The sequence below is a fragment of the Staurois parvus genome, unplaced genomic scaffold (assembly GCF_062004578.1).
Source record: "Staurois parvus isolate SC_StPar_1 unplaced genomic scaffold, SC_StPar_1.0 ptg000136l, whole genome shotgun sequence".
NCBI classification, from domain to species: Eukaryota; Metazoa; Chordata; class Amphibia; order Anura; family Ranidae; genus Staurois; species Staurois parvus.
This window is the reverse complement of record NW_028317932.1, coordinates 15,396,606-15,416,466: the sequence shown is the minus strand read 5'-3', so window position 1 is coordinate 15,416,466 and position 19,861 is coordinate 15,396,606. Positions and strand designations below refer to the sequence as shown.

General features: G+C 41.2%; 1 protein-coding gene across 2 annotated transcripts in view; it reads left to right on the top strand.

Moving 5' to 3' along the window:
• Nucleotides 1-19,861, top strand: part of OSBPL3 (oxysterol binding protein like 3) — a 298,404-nt gene that overhangs the window by 42,431 nt on the left and 236,112 nt on the right. For both annotated transcript variants that reach the window (XM_089673211.1, XM_089673212.1), the window contains exon 2: nucleotides 10,493-10,622. The gene's annotated coding sequence lies outside the window, so the exon portion shown is untranslated. The remainder of the gene's footprint in view (nucleotides 1-10,492; nucleotides 10,623-19,861) is intronic.

Here is a 19,861-nt window from a genome sequence, read left to right as displayed (position 1 = left end):
TTTTTTTTTTTTTAGAAAGCCCCTAAGTGAAATAAGTTGCCTCTAGTGAAGTGTATGCTAGGATCGCAGTGCTGCTGGTTTCTAAGGAAATTATAGTTTCATCAATGCCAAATATTACACACATAATTCCTCTCTTTAGTGTTGAGTGAAGGGATTGTGTAGTTTACCTTCTGTTTTCCTTTCCTAAAAACATGTGTTCTTTTTACAGGATGCAAGATGGTCTGTGAATGGACAAGGGGAGACCCTGTTGCTTACTTGCACTTCCTCTTCCCGATAAAAGAAATCCAGTAATTAAAAAAAAAATAAAAAATCCCCTCTCCATTTATACACTGTATATCTATATCCACCTCCAGCACTGGCCCTGTGCTCACCACTACTGTCACCTGTAAACGCAGAAGCTGGTAGAGGAAGATTTCTACACCATGCGCTTCCTCTGTCGGCTTCTGTGTTTACAAGTGACAGTGCATCTTTCTTGGGGGCTCACACAGAACCCTCCCTGCGGTTCACCATCCCTGTGACAGCAGATGATGTGGTGGGGGATTTACACAGCCACACTAGTCCCACTCTAGCTCTGTACTGGGGACGGAAATTATTAGTTGTAAAATGGCCTGTGCACTACACACTCCTTGGCGTTGCACACTCCTGAGCGCTGCGTCCTGTGTGCTACTTACTCCTGAGCGCTGCGTCCTGTGTGCTACTTACTCCTGAGCGCTGCGTCCTGTGTGCTACTTACTCCTGAGCGCTGCGTCCTGTGTGCTACTTACTCCTGAGCGCTGCGTCCTGTGTGCTACTTACTCCTGAATGCTGTGTCCTGTGTGCTACTTACTCCTGAGCGCTGCGTCCTGTGTGCTACTTACTCCTGAATGCTGCGTCCTGTGTGCTACTTACTCCTGAGCGCTGCGTCCTGTGTGCTACTTACTCCTGAATGCTGTGTCCTGTGTGCTACTTACTCCTGAATGCTGCGTCCTGTGTGCTACTTACTCCTGAGCGCTGCGTCCTGTGTGCTACTTACTCCTGAGCGCTGCGTCCTGTGTGCTACTTACTCCTGAGCGCTGCGTCCTGTGTGCTACTTACTCCTGAGCGCTGCGTCCTGTGTGCTACTTACTCCTGAGCGCTGCGTCCTGTGTGCTACTTACTCCTGAATGCTGCGTCCTGTGTGCAACACACCCTTACCCTTTCCAAAAATACAGCAACTGAAATAATCATAGATGTGAACGTGGACTGTAGTACATTTCTGCAAAAAGCACCAAACAAAACGCATAGGTGTGAACCAGGCCTTAGCTGGTTCTTTGTTTAAATGTTTGGAGACCCCTACACTATAACATCTGATTTGTACAATCTTTTAGGTCTACCTTCAATTATGTAATGCAAGGACCTGCCTGATTTGATACAATGAATAAACTGTTTAGGTGTGTCCTTATATTACAAAGCTTTGGTAAATCTAAAGAAGATTGTACAGAGATTGCAGTCATATTTATAGTGTATGAACAGCATTGGACACTTGCTTATGACACAATTAAGGCATACCGTGTGGATATAAAGACTGCAGCATGTGTGCCAGAGTAGACTCCATTTTTTTTTTCCACCATGCCCCATTATGAGCGCAGTTTGGCCACACCTACCATTTGACTCCGCACACGCAGCGCAATACTTTGCTATTCTGCCTAGGCTGGCGGTAGGTGGGTGGGTGTGAGTACCGGCACCTATTCTGTGAGAAAAAACAGCCCTGTATTTTGGCCCTTAAGCCCTGGTTCACACTGATGTGGTGCGCAATTTGCACCGCATCAGAATCGCACCCCGTTCATGCGAACCGCTCTGGGTGTGTATATTAAGTTAACAACACCACGAAAGTGGTCCACAAAATGCAGTGCGATGTGCAGAATTGGATCGCATGGTTGTGAATTCCTATGCAATCCGATTCTAGTGCAGACCCAAAAAAGGGCCCTGCATGTTTTTGATGCAGGTGCAGTGCGAATAGAGCCATACAACATGTATGGCTCCAATTGCACCGCACAAACCGCATGTGATTTGCACAGGAATGCGGTGCTGTTCCTATGCAAATCACATGCAATATACTGCACTGCACATATATGAACCCAGGCTAAAGGTTGTCTTAAGGTATTTCCTTGACTTCACGATAATGTGACCACTGTGACTGGTTGTCATAGTGATCTATGGTTGGGAATCCATCCTTCCGGCTCCTGATGTAAACAGTGACTGGAAGCTGTCAGTGACAGCTTGGTGAGAATTCTGGGAATTTGCAATTTGAGCATACTCCTAGTACAAAACGGCTACACCGGCTGTATACATATATGTGCAACACATGCTTATGGCTGGGCTGTTGCAGGTAAAAAAGGTGGTGAGGTGACGACATATCGCCTTCTCACGTCTGTCAAATGCCTGAAAAGCAATTCACTGCAGATTGCTTTTCAGAGGGGGCAGAAAGCGCTGCTGCTGGTGTAAACCTAGCCTAGTACAGTTTTATCTTTTAGATGTAGTAAGAATTGTGAAAGTTGTATTTATGTGCGCTAATACATTTTTTTTTTTTTTTTTAATTTTGTAATATATAGTTTGAATAGACATATCGTTTGGGGGAGTCTTATTACCTTTAAAAAAAAAAAAAAGTGAAAAATAGCAAAAATGGTCTGGCCGCATGAGTTGAAAATTGATGAGAGGGTTAAACACTTCCCCTTGTTGGATGTATTGATATGTCTGTAACTGATTTATAGCGTTTTAATATTATCTACAAATGCAGAATGTTGAATTTGACCCTGATATTATGGATCAGTCAGGCCCTTGCATTAAGGTTCTTTTTAAGTCTCTGATTTTAGCCTGAACTAATCAACCATATCAGTTGTCAATGTTGACAAACGCTCCAACGTCTCATAGAAACTGATAGAGCAATTCCAAGTACATTTTCCATTGTTCATGTTGGAGTTCCTGTAGAAGGATTGCTGCATAAGTAGACTTCACAGTGAAATAAATGTCAGTAGAAGAACAAGTAAAACGATTTTGCTGGGAAATGAATGCTAAAGCTACACTATGCAATGGATGACACAGTCAAGGTTGTGAGTATCCATATCTTAAAACCCAGCTCTGCGCACCCCCATAATCCGTCTTCCCTGCTTGTAGTCCGTGTTGGCTGTATGTTCTGATTTTTTTTTTTCTTTTCTTTTTCTTTAGGGCCCTTGCACACCATGTCGCACAGGAAAACTTACTGCAATACATCAAAACACATGCACGTTGACATGCATTTAACATGTAGTTTAATGCATGTTGACACGTGTTTTAAACGATAAGTTCACATTTTGACAAAAAATAATAAATGCACATTCTTTTGAAGGTAAAAGTCCTCAGTCTATCATGTTGATTTTTTTTTTAACACTGCCTTGGGGGACACACAAAACATAAAGGTTTAGCCCATAATCAGACTTTAATCTTTTCACTGCCAGGCCCTATACTCCAATTCTAAACTCGGGGCCAATCATTTTTGCTATTTTACGGGTTTTTTTTTTTCCGCTTACAGCTTTTAGTTTGATAAAGACCCCTCTGCCCAAGCCATACATTTCCCAAAAGCATAGGTTCAGTAGAATAAAAATAAGGTGTTATTGATTTTTTTAGGCCCTGTGATATTTGCGCAAATGTTTATTAAAACATTTTTCTAATAAAAATACAGTAGTATCATTATTAGCGGACACAAGCACAGCAAAACGTACAAAGTTCTGCTAAATTCCCACCAAGTATAAAAGCTAAAACTATACTTACGGGTAATTAAAGCAGTAGTAAAGTAAATTAATTGCATAATGTTCTAGTATGCATCTCATACTAGCACATTATGAAAGATTTACCTGTAAAACAAAGCTCTCCAGCAGCGCACTTCCATCTTCACCCTGTCTTCCTTCTGGGTTCGTGGGCTCTGGCTGTTTGGATGGCCAAGTCACGATGACGTCACTCATGGGCATGGGAGTCACGGCCGCAGCATAGAGCTCTGGATTGATGGCATGTTCACTGTGCCAGCACATTATGAAAGACTTACCTGTAAAACTAAGCCCTCCAGCAGCGCACTTCCATCTTCACCCTGTCTTCATTCTGGGTTCGTGGGCTCTGGCTGTTTGGATGGCCAAGTCACGATGAAGTCACTCCGGTGCATGGGCACAGGAGTCACGGCCGTGGCACAGAGCTTTGGATTGATGGCATGTTCACTGTGCTAGCACATTATGAAAGACTTACCTGTAAAACGAAGCCCTCCAGCAGCGCACTTCCATCTTTACCCTGTTTTTTTATTGGGTTTCATGGGCTCTGGCTGTTTGGATGGCCAAGTCATGATGATGTCACTCCTGCGCATGGGCACGGGAGTCACTTCTGCGACATAGAGCTCTGGATTGATGGCACGTTCACTGTGCCCTCAATTCAGATCGCAGTACAAGTGCTCCGGTGACATCACCTGCTGCAAAACATGCAATTATATCCTAAACGGTGCATGTTTAGGAGATATTTATTTTTTTTACTACAGGTAAGCTTTATTTTAAGCCTGTCTGTAGGTAAAAGTGACAAATCGAAGTTTATTACTGCTTTAATAAATAACAAATATTTGTACTTTTTTAAATTGTGCCTTTTTAAAATGTTATTTATTTTAGTTACTTGCATAATGCCATCAATTTATACAGCGCTTTACACATGTAACCTGTATTATATATTCACATTAGTCTCTGTCCTCAAAGAGCTTACAATCTAAGGTCCCTAGCTCACATTCATACAGACGCATATTTAGTCAGGAGCCAGTTAACCCACCAGCATGTTTTGAAGTGTGGGAGGAACAGGGGCGGACTGGCAACTCATGGGGCCCCCGGGCAATAGGGATCATGGGGCCGTGTCCTTGCCCACATCAAAGTACACCCAAAAAAGCCTATAAAAAGGTAACGGGCATTTCATGGGGTCCTCTACTGACCCCGGGCCCTCGGGCAGAGGCTGAGTGCTCATATGGTCAGTCCGCCCCTGGGGAGGAAACTCATGCAGGCACAGGGAGTACTGTGGAGCGCTGAGAAGTGCTGTGGTTTGGATTCAAACCAGCGTCTCTAGTGCTGCCAGGTGGGAGTGCTAACCACGTAGTCACTGTGCTGTCACATGTAAGGCTCCATGCACACGGGGTGTTTTGATAACACTGGTAACGTTAGCTGTTTAAAGTCACGTTAAAAACTTGAGTTTTTCAGCCTTTTTAGCGGTTTTGCATTACGTTTATCGGTGTTTTTCCGTTCCGTGTTTTTGGCCTTTTTTTGACAAAAAAAATGCTAAAAAAGAGGTTTGCGGCGGTTTACTGCATTTTTCAGCATTAGAGCCAAAAGCCGAAAACAGCAGCTGTAAAAACGTCCAGTGTGCATGAGGACTAAAGTGCAAAGTGATGAATTGAAGGCATGCAAAAATGTCAATAAGCAAAATTGCTCTAAAAATCTGGAAGCTACTATTTTTCACTTACAGCTTTCAGAGGTTTGGGACACAGACAGGAATAAAAATTGTATACTATAAGGAAAGGCTGTAATCCCAGTTAGATTTTTCCTATCTGTGTCCCTGCCGATTTTTTCTCATTTCCTGTCTATTAAACCCTTTCCCTTGATATCCAAAACTAGAAAAAACATTTTGGATTGGCACTTTTTTTAGGATCACTTTAAACCTTGTCCCATAGAGAAAAGATTGTCCTTAGCAAGTCTTAGCTGACCCATTCGTTTAGACTGGACTGGCATAGTGATGGATTAAAACCTGGATCTTTTTTTTCTTCTTTTTTTCCTGTATGTTTGTTGCGGTACGCTGCAGTACATTTATTGTACTTTGTGATACTGTAGCTTCCTAAATGAATAGCACCACACAGAATGTCGAGCAATGACGTAAAGTGTGAAGGTGGCCTGAGCACAAAGCACAACATACTGTACCTAAAATAATGATTAAATATGGCCTTCACCATGTGTTTATGTGCAAAAATATAATAATGATAGATTCCTTTTATAGATGATTTCTATTTAAGAGTGTTGAGTAAATGAGGGGCTAGGAATCTGATGTGTAAATATAATCACCACGGTGCCCCAGATTCAGGCTGCATTTTAGAAATTGAAGATGAGCTGTAGACTTGTCAGCATGTTATTTTTAAAATGTAAGAAGTACATATTTATTCCCAGACACCAGTGACATAAAACCAGCATGCACATACAAGCCTCTTCTCCCCCAGGGAAACTGATTTTGAAAGCCTCTGAATGGATTTAGGACAAGCACTAGACACTGCGTGCTACATGAGGCAGCTGCCTGCTTGCATACATCAACTTGCCCGTCCTTTTTTTTTCAGTGAATTGTCCCCATATTTAGAAAAATGCTCCCTCGAAGGTGTCCCTAATCCCAAGTTTTCATCAACTACACAATAACATCCCTGGCTTTGTAAAGCTTTACTTCTACCTACTTCTCCAATGCTGTACTTTTCTGTTTCAATAGATTTCTGATGAAAGGGTTTTACATAATCTGAGTATATAAAAGCTTAGAGAAACTTAAAGTGTTATTAAACCCACAACCGTAAAATCAGACTGTATATGCAGTAAAGCATGCTTGTTCTACTCTCTGTGGAACCTTATGGGTTAATCTGCATTGTGTAAAACTGCTGTTTGATCCTGACTTCTCTGATCCTCCCCTTCTTCCATAGTCCCCCCTCTTATCTCCTGTTTAGACATACTGTGTGGAGAAACTGCACATGCTTAGTTTGGTGTGTATTGCTAGAGAGGTTTTTTTTTTCTTGGGAGAGTGCATGTGATCAGCACAGGGCCAATCAGCACTGTCCAGACAGGGGTTCTGGATCCTCCTAGAGCAGAAAAAAACTCCTCCTACGAGCTTTAACCAATGCTCTGCTGAACACTAATAGAAGTCACAAGACTGTTCTAACTGCTGATGAGAAAAGGTATCTAGCAGTTTATAATTACTAAAATAATTGCACTTCCATGTTGTGTGTACTGTGGGAGACCAGATATAGTGAATGCAGGGTCCTGGGTTTAGTAATACTTTAGGGCGTATAAAAGTACACATCTTGACATAGGGTAGAAACAAAGATACAGGTAAAGTACATCCATGTATCGTACTTGATGAAATATATTCAGTAAAACCCTAGCTACAACATAAGTGGTGAACATTTCTTTCAAGGGGCTGGATGTGGTGAAGTTATCTCCAGGGGATCTGGTGACAGTGGAGTTATAGTTGGATTACCTCTATCAAAACTTTGAGTACTGTAGTGGGGGAGGTCCCTAACATAGGGAAAACCCCTCAAGCCTTTTCCAAGGCAAGAAAGATGTGTACTGTGAAATAAAAAACAAAGGAAGAGATAAACTAAAAGAACAAGTTTGCTGAAGATCAGGGGAGAGGGAAAGTGAAGAAGGGATCAGGATAGAGTTGGAGTTGGGCCGCTATTGATGTCTACATGTGAAATGACTCTCTGATCTATGGAGGGTTAAGACGTCCGTAGAGACTCATTGGAATCTCCCCCAGATTAATGATAGATTCACGGATTCCAGACCTTTTTAACTTTTTTGACTTTATCATGAAAGATGGCTGCCAACTTTTCATTGAACGAGTACCATGCCATTTTTTGTTTCTGTGCTTCCTACCTCTCTCTACCAATGCAGTAGCTGTTTGGCTGAACATTTCTGATGGGCTTCTTCAGTATTTCAGCCAAGGGATGTCAGGTGGGAGGGTGCTGACATGGCCACCCAAGAAGGAAACAAGAATCGTCTGAATTTCTATCAGTGTATGGCTAGCTTTAGTCTGCTGATTCATTGTTGGGTAATTATGTTTGGCTGAAATTATCTACTGGCTTGGCGACCCTAGAGGTGAATTCTCTGTGTCTAGGTACCCAAATCAACCCAGCTACGGCAAGATTGTGATGGGATCTTAGTTTGTCTAGAATTTTTCTTTTTGCATTATATAAACTTCAGAGGAACATTTCAATAGCACAGTAAATCGAAGGGTTCCTGAAAATATAAGACAGCAATAGGTGACAACTCAACTTTGTGTCCAAACAAAACTCTGCTTTGAGTGAAATGCTGCTCTTGGCATAAATGTAAATTTTGTTGTCCAGTTAAGTAGATATTATTTAACAGGGTTAAACACCAATACACTATCTCAGCATCAAAGTGTCCTTGGAAATTATTTTAAAATGCTTTCAGCTATGCATAGATTAGGCAAGGTGGAGCAATCTAAGTAAATGTGCTATAGTTAAATATGAAAAGCCCTAGAAGGTTGTATAACCTGAAATGTTCTGTTAAAGCAAAAGTCTGAGGTTTCTGTTGTCAGAAAAGAAGTACTGTGGGAAATGCCTCCTGGCTGAAGGAGTATTGCAGCAACAGCTGCTTTTTTATTGTATCTTTTAATGGATTAGTCATTTTTAAAAAAATTTTGACTGGAGTTCTGCTTTAAATCGTAAATGATTGGAAGGAGTTATTTCTGCATTAATTGTCACTCACGGGCACTAGTAGTGATGCTCTTCCCATCATGGCTCTTCACATCAGGTACGCTGGAACTGTGTTGGGTACTCTTGGCCAGAGCAGTACTAGTGGAAGAACAAGTAAAAAGCTTTGTTCCCTATTGAGCCAAATCACCCCACTGCACTGTGTTAGTGTGCACTGAAAAAAGTACAGCCTGCAGTACTTTTATTTTTTTTTCATCACAACATGCCATGGCGAGTAAAACATATTAAAATGTCACTTGTGATTTTTTTGAATAAAGTTCTAACAAAAAGAAAAGAAAAACAGTAAAGAGTGCAACGCATCGGGATCAGCACATTGGCACTGAATCTTTCCAGCACACACCAGCGGCTGAGCATTCAGCACAGTTGCTAGTATGAAAAAGCCCTCATAGTGAGCACTTTAGTGTCAGAGAGCATTTACAAGGCTTTATTACTGTTTTTTTTGGCAGTTAGACCGAGCAAACTTTCCAAGTAGCAAAGTTTAATTTTATAATAATTCTGACCTTGGAGCCAATTATTTGCGTGAACAAAGGTGTTGCTTGTATATTTAAATGGTTAGCTTAAGAGCTTGCTGCAGTGTAGGTTTTTACTGGGATTATTCTAGTTTCAAAGATACTGCCGAGTCAGTGACAACAATATGTACTTGTATAGACTCGAGGATACAGCCCACCTGCATAATGCATCGGATTTCATCTTGGTGGTGTTGCTCCAGCCTGTCCCTCTCTGTTCATCCTTATTGTTACTTGTAGCCTTACCTTCAGGAATCCTTTGTTCCTTGAGCCTTTGTATATATAGATTTTCAGATTTTCTCGAAATATTGTTTGTTCTAAAGTGACCATTCAGAAATAACCCATCCACGCTCCATTCACTGCCGATGCTCTTGTAGGCTTAGTACACATCAACGTGTGGTTTTGATGAATGAAGGTTGTGCCGAATAATGTTGAGGGTACACTATAAATCCATCTTAGTTATTTGCTAGGAATCTGTTGAAGTTATCTTTAATTTTTGCGTTACCTTAGATTAATACAGTGTTTTGACATGTATAAATTATCTCCTAAATTGGAGCAAAGTACCTGCTGGGTTCTAGGATGGCTTCCTTGGAAGTGTGGAGTTTGTCCTTGCATTGGTTGGGACTGAGGAGCTGAGGGCTACCAAGGGACGTCTAGGAATGACAAGGGCAGAGAATCGTGGAGTTGGGGTGTACAGAAAAATCACATGCGCTACTCTAACTAGTAGTGTGAGACATCATGTGGGGAAGGCACACAATAGGCACCTTAGAGCAATAGAGACCTGTATATGCCAGTTGTGCTAAAGAAGAAGTTTAGGCATTTTGTGTTGTGGATTTTTCTGTCAAAATACTCAAACATTGGTTCATCTGATTGAATGCAGCTGGTGTTTGGCTGACAGTTCACCTGGCTCTTCAGTTGAGGGAAGGCAGCTGACAGAGCCACCCAATGGGTGAATTTCATCAGGAACTGGCCTAAATTTGATCCAGATTATCAGGGGTAACATAGTTGAACAAGAAGGAGTAGATTTTTTAATCGGTTTCTCCAGTTCTTCCACCTGACTACTACTTATCAGATAATAGGAGACTGTGGTTCAGTCTGGGTGGTTGTTATTTCATATCTGTAGGTAACTCAAGATCCCGGTAAATAATTGATTTGCTGTGTTTTTTGAACACTTTGTTCAAGTGATTGCAACAGCGTGATTTGTCTACACACTTGAATACTGCCAAAGGCTTGGATTTCTGATTTCAGGTGCTGTTGTCTTCCTCAACACAAAGACGCATATTCTGTCTGCCGAAATCTGTAAAGACGTTAATAAACTTCAAAGGAGTAGTTAGATTAGAAAAATCTGCAGGCTCATTATTTTACATGTTACAATTTCTTCCAAGGTTGGAATACTTTACGCGTCCCTCACTTTGATAGAATTTTATATGTTAAAACCTGCTCACACTAATAAGCCTAAACTCTATAGTGAAATCTTTTTCTCTTCTTTTTGCAGTTATTACAAGATCCATTCAAACATCCTATTGAACACCATTCAAGAATAAGTCTTTTTGCGGATAATGCTACATCCAGTCCTGTTGGTTCTACATTGACGGTCATAGAGTAACCTTTACTGTTTAACCCTGGTAGGTAAATTTTGATATTGTTCATTATTTGAATCTGGTTAATCCTCTTTGCCTTGAATTAATTTCCCCATGAATTTCTTCCTTGTACTACTTTAGGAGGTGCATAGGATAATGGATGTTTCGGGTTTTATGGTTGGGTGGTTTTTGTCAGCCAAGAGAAGTGGGTTATCAACAAAGCATGACAAATCCCAGGGATTCTGTAACTATGGTGATCAAAAAGATCAAAAAAGAAAGCTGGTACCACAGTTCTTCCAGATCATTTTAACCTCTTTTAGTTTGTTACTGGCCAAAGGCTTCAACTAGATTTCTTGCTTCAAACCAGGAAAGTAAAAATATAAGGCTATTCATTTTATAGGAAACGTTTGAAAATATTCACTCCTCTGCTTCAGGCTTTTTTACATATGTGGAAAACATTAACACTATTGAGCCATAATTGTATTTTTTGTAGCGGTTTTGGTTTGTATTTGGGCCTCTTCATATTAATCTGACTGGTACAAAGTGGTTCTGCTATCTTGCTGATCCCCAACTGAAATCCCCTTCCAAAGAAACCATTATGTCCATTGATCCTCTGCTGATGAGCGATAGCCAGCATTGGCTAAAAAAATTATGTTTTCTGCAGTGTGAAACCCATTTAAGGTGTTCTAAAATCTTCATGTGGTTTCAGCTTTGCTTAATTTAACTGCTGGAATGATAATCCAAGATACAAATGCCTTTTTGGAAGGTCAGCAATAAAGTATACCACTAGTCCACTGAAGTGAACACATAGCTCTAAACCAATAAACAAGTATTCGATAATTATAGACTGTTGCTGCCAAAATTAGTATCACATCCTAAATATCTATAGTCACAAAGAATCCCCAGATGGGGGGGAAAAAGTGAAGGACTTTACTAGCACCAAGGGAAGACCGTGTTTAAAATTCATAAACGTTTTATTTACAAAACTTTAAAAATATAGCAATAAAAATGGGGACTAACATACTCTCCTTTCTTTTATAAAGTTACATCATACAAAGTAATAAGGATTGTTTGTATATCTTCAAGCAAATTGATAGGTCAATGTGTTTTGCAGCGTTGCTTCCTCAGGACCATATGTATAATTTTAAGTACGCTCAGTGGTGTATTTAGGATTTGTGCTACCCTAGGCAACACAAAAATCGTCTGCCCCACGGACACCAACCAACACCCCCTTCCCCCTCCTGTAAAGAGAGCCTGACATTGACCAAAAACACCCCTACCCCCGACTCGGTAGAGATTTCCACTACCCCCTCCCCCTCGGCCATAGAGAGAAAGACACTCCTCTTCAAAACTCCGGACATCCCTGGGAATGAGAGCCAGGATCTACATAATCCATCAAGCAGCCCGCAGCCTCTCTTGGATCCCACCTGTTTCCCATGGCGCACTTGTCCCTTCTTTCATCCCTTCTTCTGAGGGGAGGTGCTGCCCCCCTGAAAAATGCCTCCCTAGGCAAGTGCCTTGTTTGCCTTGTGGTAAATACTCCCCTGAGTACGCTAAATAAAATAGAACACAATAAGACTTTTTTAAAGTTAATCATAGTCACAGGCAGGGGCGGACTGACCATTTGGAAACTCGGGCACTGCCCGAGGGCCCGGGGTCAGTGAGATGCCCCTGGTACCTTTTTCATAGGCTTTTTTGAGTTTGGGCAAAGACACAGGGGCCCCATGATCCCCTATTGCCCGGGGGCCCCATGAGTTGTCAGTCCGCCCCTGGTCACAGGTTTATATACACTTGCATGCCCCCACAGAACAGGTGGATGGAGTAGCAGCCCACAGGCCAAAGCAGAACTTGCATACTATGTAGCTCAACCACTTCTAAATCAAGTGTCATAATTGTGCTTATCGCATAACAGAATTAGAAACAAGATAAGATAACATACAATCTAATATCCGCAACTGAGGCAGTTCTAGAACAATCATACAATTGCTGGTACACCAACTTATCAAACCATGTCCATAAAAGTGCTAACACTTAAGGAACACTTCCATGGGAAGGGTAGGCTTGCCTTGCAACTCACAAGTGGCCAAAAGAGCATTCAATCAACGGCTGTTGCCTAGGTAATAACATATGGTGTCCTATAAAGGACCAACATAATAAGTGATAAATAATGATATAAGCATTATGCTACTTTAAAATTACATAGACATTTACAAAACATTAAAACACTGTGGGGTCAATTCACTAAGAGTTAAATAACGCATGTGGAAACAATTGTGTAAATGTTCAATTCACTAAGAATTGTGTGATAAATAACTACTGCGGTAAAGTTTTGATAATGCGGTAATTGCTGCATATTTTCATGCGCTTTAAGTTATTGCACATCTTTTCCGGTGGGTGGAGCCAGGATATCCTGAATCACCTAATGAAAAAATATGGTTTATGTTACATTTTGAAATACAATAGTAAACCACATTTATGAAACATGGAAAAATTAGAACACAATAATTTTTTATTTGCCGTGATGAGGGCATGTAGATGTAGGTTAATGCAATGCGATGAAAGCCCTGTAGCACTCTTCCAAGGATTCTTGAAAAGGATTCCTGTGACATTCCAACCACATCCCCGGCAACCATCTTTAGGAGGTCTTTCCAAGAAAATGCAGCACGGCTAGCAATTTGGTCATGCCTGGTATTGCATGACTTTGCTGGGTGGTGTACTCCAACACTACACGCAGCCTGACAAACAGTAGGAGCATGAGTTCCTTGGTCAGATGGAACATTCGCAGGTCTTCAGCCTCCGTAAAGTCATCCAGCAGTGTGCGCCCTGGAAAATGCATTGGAGCCATGACTACCACTCTTCTCCAACTCCAAATAATGCCTTCTCAGCAGGTTGAACTGAAGATTACATTCAAACACCTCCATGCCTGGTTTTTCCAATTACCCAAACACCCTGAGAGAATCAGGAAATACTGCATTGATCCCACCACCAAAACCCTGGTGATAAATGTTGCAAGTTTTGTTACTTCCTGTTCAGTTTGTGAATTGGACTTAACAGTTTACCACATGAGTATTTGCTGTGTTTACCAACAAATTTTTCATTTTGCGTTAAAAAATACCACAAAACCGTTACATTAGTATTTCTTTTTTTTGTGAATTGGACATTACATTGGCATTAAAGTACGTTTCCAGCTGCAAAAAAATTAGATGTGCAGACAGCTGGAATGATGGTCCCAGAAATAAATCCTTTTTTGGAATGCTAGCAATAGAGTTTACCACTTGCCATTCAAAGATAACACTTAGCTTCTGTGCAGTAGAAAAAAAAAACCAGTACACAATACTAAGACATTGGCATTACGGTGTGTTTCCAGCTGTTATGAACTAGACAATACTAGACTAGACAAACTTCCAATAATTTAAAAAATAGGATAGAGATCCACCCCACAGTCCAATGGCAATCGATACAATTCCTATTTGGGAAACCAGTATCAATCCTGCACAATATATTAGGCCCTAAAAATTCTGGCAATCCCAACTTTCAAATAGCTACAAACCAATACTGAAGTGCAAGTCCCAGCATTCAGAGGAAGCTTTGCATTGTCAGGGGGTTCTTTGGGTTGTATGAACCAAGAATGCCATCCTGAGCGTCTTGTTAACTTACCAACCATATTCTTCCTTCGATCAGGCTTTTGTCTGTCACTCATGGGCAAAATCCGCTTCTAGTAAGAGCCTGTGGCCATGAAGATTTAAGCTTCGTAATAACCTAATTAGAAAGTGTCAAAGGTCAAATATAGAAATGGGTACCATATCCTAACAGTGTTATATACACTCAACGGCCACTTTATTTGGTACACCTGTTCAATTACTTGGTAACACAAATTGCTAATCAGCCAATCACACGGCAGCAACTCAGTGCAGTTAGGCATGTAGATGTGGTGCTGACGACTTGCTGCAGTTCAAACTGAGCATCAGAATGGGTAAGAAAGGGGATTTAGGTGACTTTGAATGTGGCATGGTTGTTGGTGCCAGACAGGCCGGTCCGAGTTTTAAAAAAAAAACTGCTGATCTACTGGGATTTTTACGCACAATCATCTCTAGGGTTTACAGAGAGGTCCAAAAAGGAGGAAATATCCAGGGAGAGGCAGTTTTGTGGATCAGAATGCCTTGTTGATGTCAGAGGTCAGATGCGAATGGACAGACTGGTTCGAGATGATAGAAAGGCAACAGTAACTCAAATAACCACTCGTTAAAACCAAGGTATGCAGAATCCATCTCTGAACGCACAGCATGTCAAACCTTGAAGCAAATGGGCTACAGCAGCAGAAGACCACACCGGGTGCCACTCCTGTCAGCTAAGAACAGGAAACGGAGGCTACAAGTCAAACAAGCTCATCAAAATTGGACAGTAGAAGATTGGAAAAATGTTGCCAAATCTGATGAGTCTCGATTTCCCTAGAGATGGTTGTGCATGATTATCCCAGTAGATCAGCAGTTTTTTTTAAATACTCAGATCAGCCTGTCTGGCACCAACAAGCATGCCATGTTCAAGGTCACTTAAATCCCCTTTCTTCTCCATTCTAATGCTAGGTTTGAACTTCATCAAGTGGTCTTCACCACGTCTAGATGACTAAATGCATTGAGTTGCTGCCATGTGGTTGGTTTATTAGCAATGTGTGTTACCAAGCAATTGAACAGATGTACATAATAAAGTGTCCGGTGAGTGTATATGTGTAACATTTTATATATACTATAAATGTGTAACATTTTGTGTGATGTCCTTGGGGTATGAAGGAAATCCAAATTTTCCATTTAGTAATAACCTGGACTTCTACTTCTCTCAATACACAAGTAAGGATATGGAAACACTCTGTTTTTATGTGGTATATACCACATGCGCTCTTTGTGTATGAGTTACTAGCATTTGAGTTGCTTTGTTGTCCATTCTTTAATCCGAGATAAAGCTACACATCAGATTATCACTTCACAAGCTGCAATAGAGAGATCTCCCAACATGCACTGAGTAGTGGATGGGTATATTGGGTGAACGAATTCTCATTTGTGTGTTTTCAAACACTAGATTCCCCTGCAATCTTAGTCTTTTTGCTTTAGTGATATGACCAGGAATGATAGATAGTTAAATGATTTCCAGATGGGCCTGATCATTGTTTGTCTAGATTTTGTAAAACCCTAAATATTTTCTTACAAAAGGGTTTATACCACATGTGAGCAAGGGTGGCAACAATTGCAAGGCACTTTCACATAAGTTAGATATATGGAGGATTATTACATATAGTATGTTGGATGAGCTTTATCAACTTGTGAGGATGTTATAATTCAGTCTTTAGCAGCCATGGTTCTGGGTTTTCTCCAGACATAGCTAGGGGTTCCTTCAGGAGAGAGGCGTGGGGCAGATGGATCGCCTGCCAACCACCAATGCAAAGGGCCCCTTCTACACTGAGCACCAATGTAAGAGGTCACTACAATTTTCGTTCTATTTTTTTCTGGCATGATTATGTGTTTACTTTTATGATGATTAAGTAAACCCCTTTCTTTATTCTTTTATTTAAAAATCTCTTGATCTCAACCTTGTGATCGTGCTAATGTTTAGCCGTGTTTGCATAATGCATTTATGCCCGTTTACGTTTTAGAAGTGTGTTTTACAGATAAGCACAAGAGAACCTCCCAAAATGCCCAGAATGCACTGAAAAGTGGTAAATTATTAACTATTTCAGACTGTTTCAGAGAAATACAGAGAGTAGAAGCAGAGACAGCAGTATGTGTTGAGATTAGCTTAGGTGTGAGTTGCTCATTAACATTTCTTTTGTTTCCAAGGGTGGGAAAGGTCTGAGGTGTGTATTGGTCATTACAATGTGTGACAAGCTTGGTAGGAACATCCTGTTTTCAGTGTTTTGTCCATTTGAGTACCTTAAAAATGCTTTGCATGCATTTTTCATGATGGAAAAAGGTTCTGGACAGCATCGGGAACTGGAAGAGTTAAAAAAAAAAAATTGAAACCGCTTATAAACGCGATTTCCCGCGTTTACAAGTGTTTTGTGTTTGAAACACTGAAAAATTGACTGCTGAACTCAAGCTTTCTCAAATGCCTGTAAACAACTACTACATGGACACATAGGAAAACATTAGGGAGAGTTCAGGGGCTGCTGAAAAAACCGCTGAACAGCTCCTAAACGTGAGTTTATCAGCTGCAGTCTGCCACTGCTGCAGTCATCCATGTCACTTTAGGTTACTTGAAAGATGTAAAATATTTCACAGGAAATTTTTTTTTTTTTTTTTTTTTTTTTAACTTCCCAACTGAAGGTGAGCAATGCAGGCATGCGTGCCATATGACCTATATAAGTTAAAGCGTTAAAGGAAGCCTTTGATAAATAATTTAAGCGACAAGTCATGCTTTCAAAGTCAGAGAACATATTTTAATTAAGCATGACTGACTGTTTTATTATGTATAGGAAAATTAGCAATTTGTTCCAACTTAAAGGGAATTTCCTGGAAAAATGGAAACCTGTTGATGCCCCCACCTTCCTGTATTTACAACAGCTCCTATGGATTACTGTGAAGTGCAGTATTATATTTTTCCAGTTGATTCATCTGCTAGCAGTGTATGGCAGGCAAATATGCTGTATTCTGATATTGCAGGGCCAATAGATGCCTTATTTGAAACAACAGAACAAAAACGTTTAGTTTAGGATGGAGTTTAGCTTTAATTTATCTCACAAATTGATGACAGGTCTACTTTAATGTAAAGAGAGAAATGCAGGGGCTAGGCATACATGATTTAGGCATTATTGACCTCCTATGAGTGCTAGTTGCCTGCTGTCTTTAGTCTCAGTTGATTGTCACTGATCTGGAGTAAGCACAAACATTAGAAAGCCAGAAAGAACTGATTTGCATGTTTGTTCATAGGCAGTGACTTTGAAAGTTCTAAAGCCATTGAATCAGTGTGATAGACATTTTCATAAGGAGAGGTCAGAAATGTCAGCCTCTGTATTACCTTTTGATTATGCCAGTTTCAGGTGATGTCCCATCCATCTTCATGTCTTCCAATCTGGTAGGGAGGGAGCACCAAGGATGGAGTTACATTCATCTGGTTAACCTAATTCTCCTATTATTATTATTATTACACAGTATGTATATAGCGCCAACAGTAAGCGCTGTGCATTACAATGGGAGACAATACATGAGACAGTACAGTAACAATACAATAAAATACAAGAGGGGTTCGAGGGCCCTGCTCCTTGGAGCTTACAATCTAGGAGGGAGGGGAGAGTGGTACAGGAGGAAATAGCTGTGGGGGATGGAGTGGTGGGGAGAGTGGAGGAGATCAGCAGTTAGGTGAGGGCGGGGTAGGCTTCTCTGAAGAGATGGGTTTTCAGGGTGCGCCTAAAGGTAAGGAGGGTAGGTGACAGTCTGATGGATTGGGGTAGTGAGTTCCAGAGTATGGGGGAAGCCCTAGAGAAGTCCTGGAGACGGGCTTGGGAGGAGGAGACCAGGGAACTGGAGAGTGGGAGGTCTTGTGAGGAGCGGAGAGTGCGTTTTGGGTGGTAGATGGACATCAGGTCGGTGATGTAGTTTGGGGCAGTGTTATGAACAGCTTTGTACGTCAATGTTAGTATTTTGAATTGAATGCGTTGGGCAATCGGAAGCCAGTGGAGGGATTGGCAGAGGGGGGTGGTGGATACAGAGCGGTTGGTAAGGTGTATGAGTCTGGCCGCAGAATTCAGGATAGACTGAAGCAGGGATAGCCTGTGTTGGGGTAGGCCGGCGAGGAGGGAGTTACAGTAGTCAAGTCGTGATATGACAAGGGAGTGAATGAGATGCTTTGTAGTTTCTGGGGTTAGGAAGGGGCATATTTTGGAGATGTTGCGGAGGTGGAGTTTGTATGAATCTGTCAGCGATTGGATCTGGGGCTGGAAAGACAGATTGGAGTCTAGAATTACACCTAGTACTCTGGCTTGCGGGGTGGGGCTAATGGTGGTGTTATTGGTCGTGATGGAGAGGTCGGGGGGGGGGTGTGGGCTGGGGGGAAAACTAGGAGCTCGGTTTTGGCAAGTTTTAATTTGAGGAAGTGGAGTGACATCCAGTCTATGTCGTTCAGAAAGCTAGTGATTCGGGCAGAGACTGAAGGGGTGAGGGGTAGAGAGATAGATTTGCGTGTCATCGGCATTGAGATGGTAGTTGAACCAAACATGGCCCCACTCCTCTAAAGCTGGCCATAGATCATAGATGGATCAAAACTCAGCCGGTTCAGCAGGCATCGGCCAAATTTCATCTATGGCTGGTCCCGCTCCAGAGAAGTCATTCTAACAATTGGCTTCTCTTTCAATTTTTTTTTTAATCTCTTTTCAAATGCAATTAAATTACATCTCATACAAAACAGTAGACTACACAAAAACAATAGAAAAAAAAAAAGAACCACAGCACCCCTGGCTGCTACAGCAATTCCACTTATCAGGTTGAGAAGCAAATTCATACAATGAGTACAAAGTAAGTATTAAGGATCACACATTCCACTATGAGGTCCGAACAAGATATGCATTCAGAGGGTATGTCCATAACAAACTCAGAGGACATAGGAGACTTTCAAAGGCCAACCATTGCAGTGGTTCAGGAAGGGATTACGATAGAGACATCAAAAAGGTGGTACATGGGGTATATTAGCCAAATATAGTTAAACATTTAAATCAGACACCGTAGATGTGGAGTTAACCCCCCCCCCCCCCAGGACCCTGTAAGATTTAGTGGGTTCCCCCCTATTAGTGTATGTTCCTTTATAAAATGGCAAGGCCTTATTTATCAAGGCTTTTCAAGCCAGTCAGTTTAGCAGCTTTTTTTCCATGAAAGAATACGTTTCCTAGCATAGAAGAACAAAATTGTAAGTAGAGTACAGATAATTTCGTGGGGGCCAGACAATCCACCAGACTCAACAAACACACCTCGATAATAGGGGTTATAACTAAAGTAGTGACCAATTGGATACACTTTGTAATCTCCAGCTAGTACTGATGAAGGGCTGGACACTCTCAGAAGATATGGATGAAATTAGCACTGGGAGAGGAGCAACACCAGCAAGTTGAGGATTGAGTGCTTTAGGCTCCATGCACACTAGTATTTTTTTCTGCTCCTATCAGCATTTTTTTTTTCTGCTCCTAGAAGCTAAATTGTTTTATCCTATGTGTCCAGCACTTTTTGAGCTTCAGCGTCTAGGAGCAAAAAAAAATAGTTTTTGTAGAGTTTTTTTTTTTTTTAGCTTTTTTCCAGCAGAAAAATACG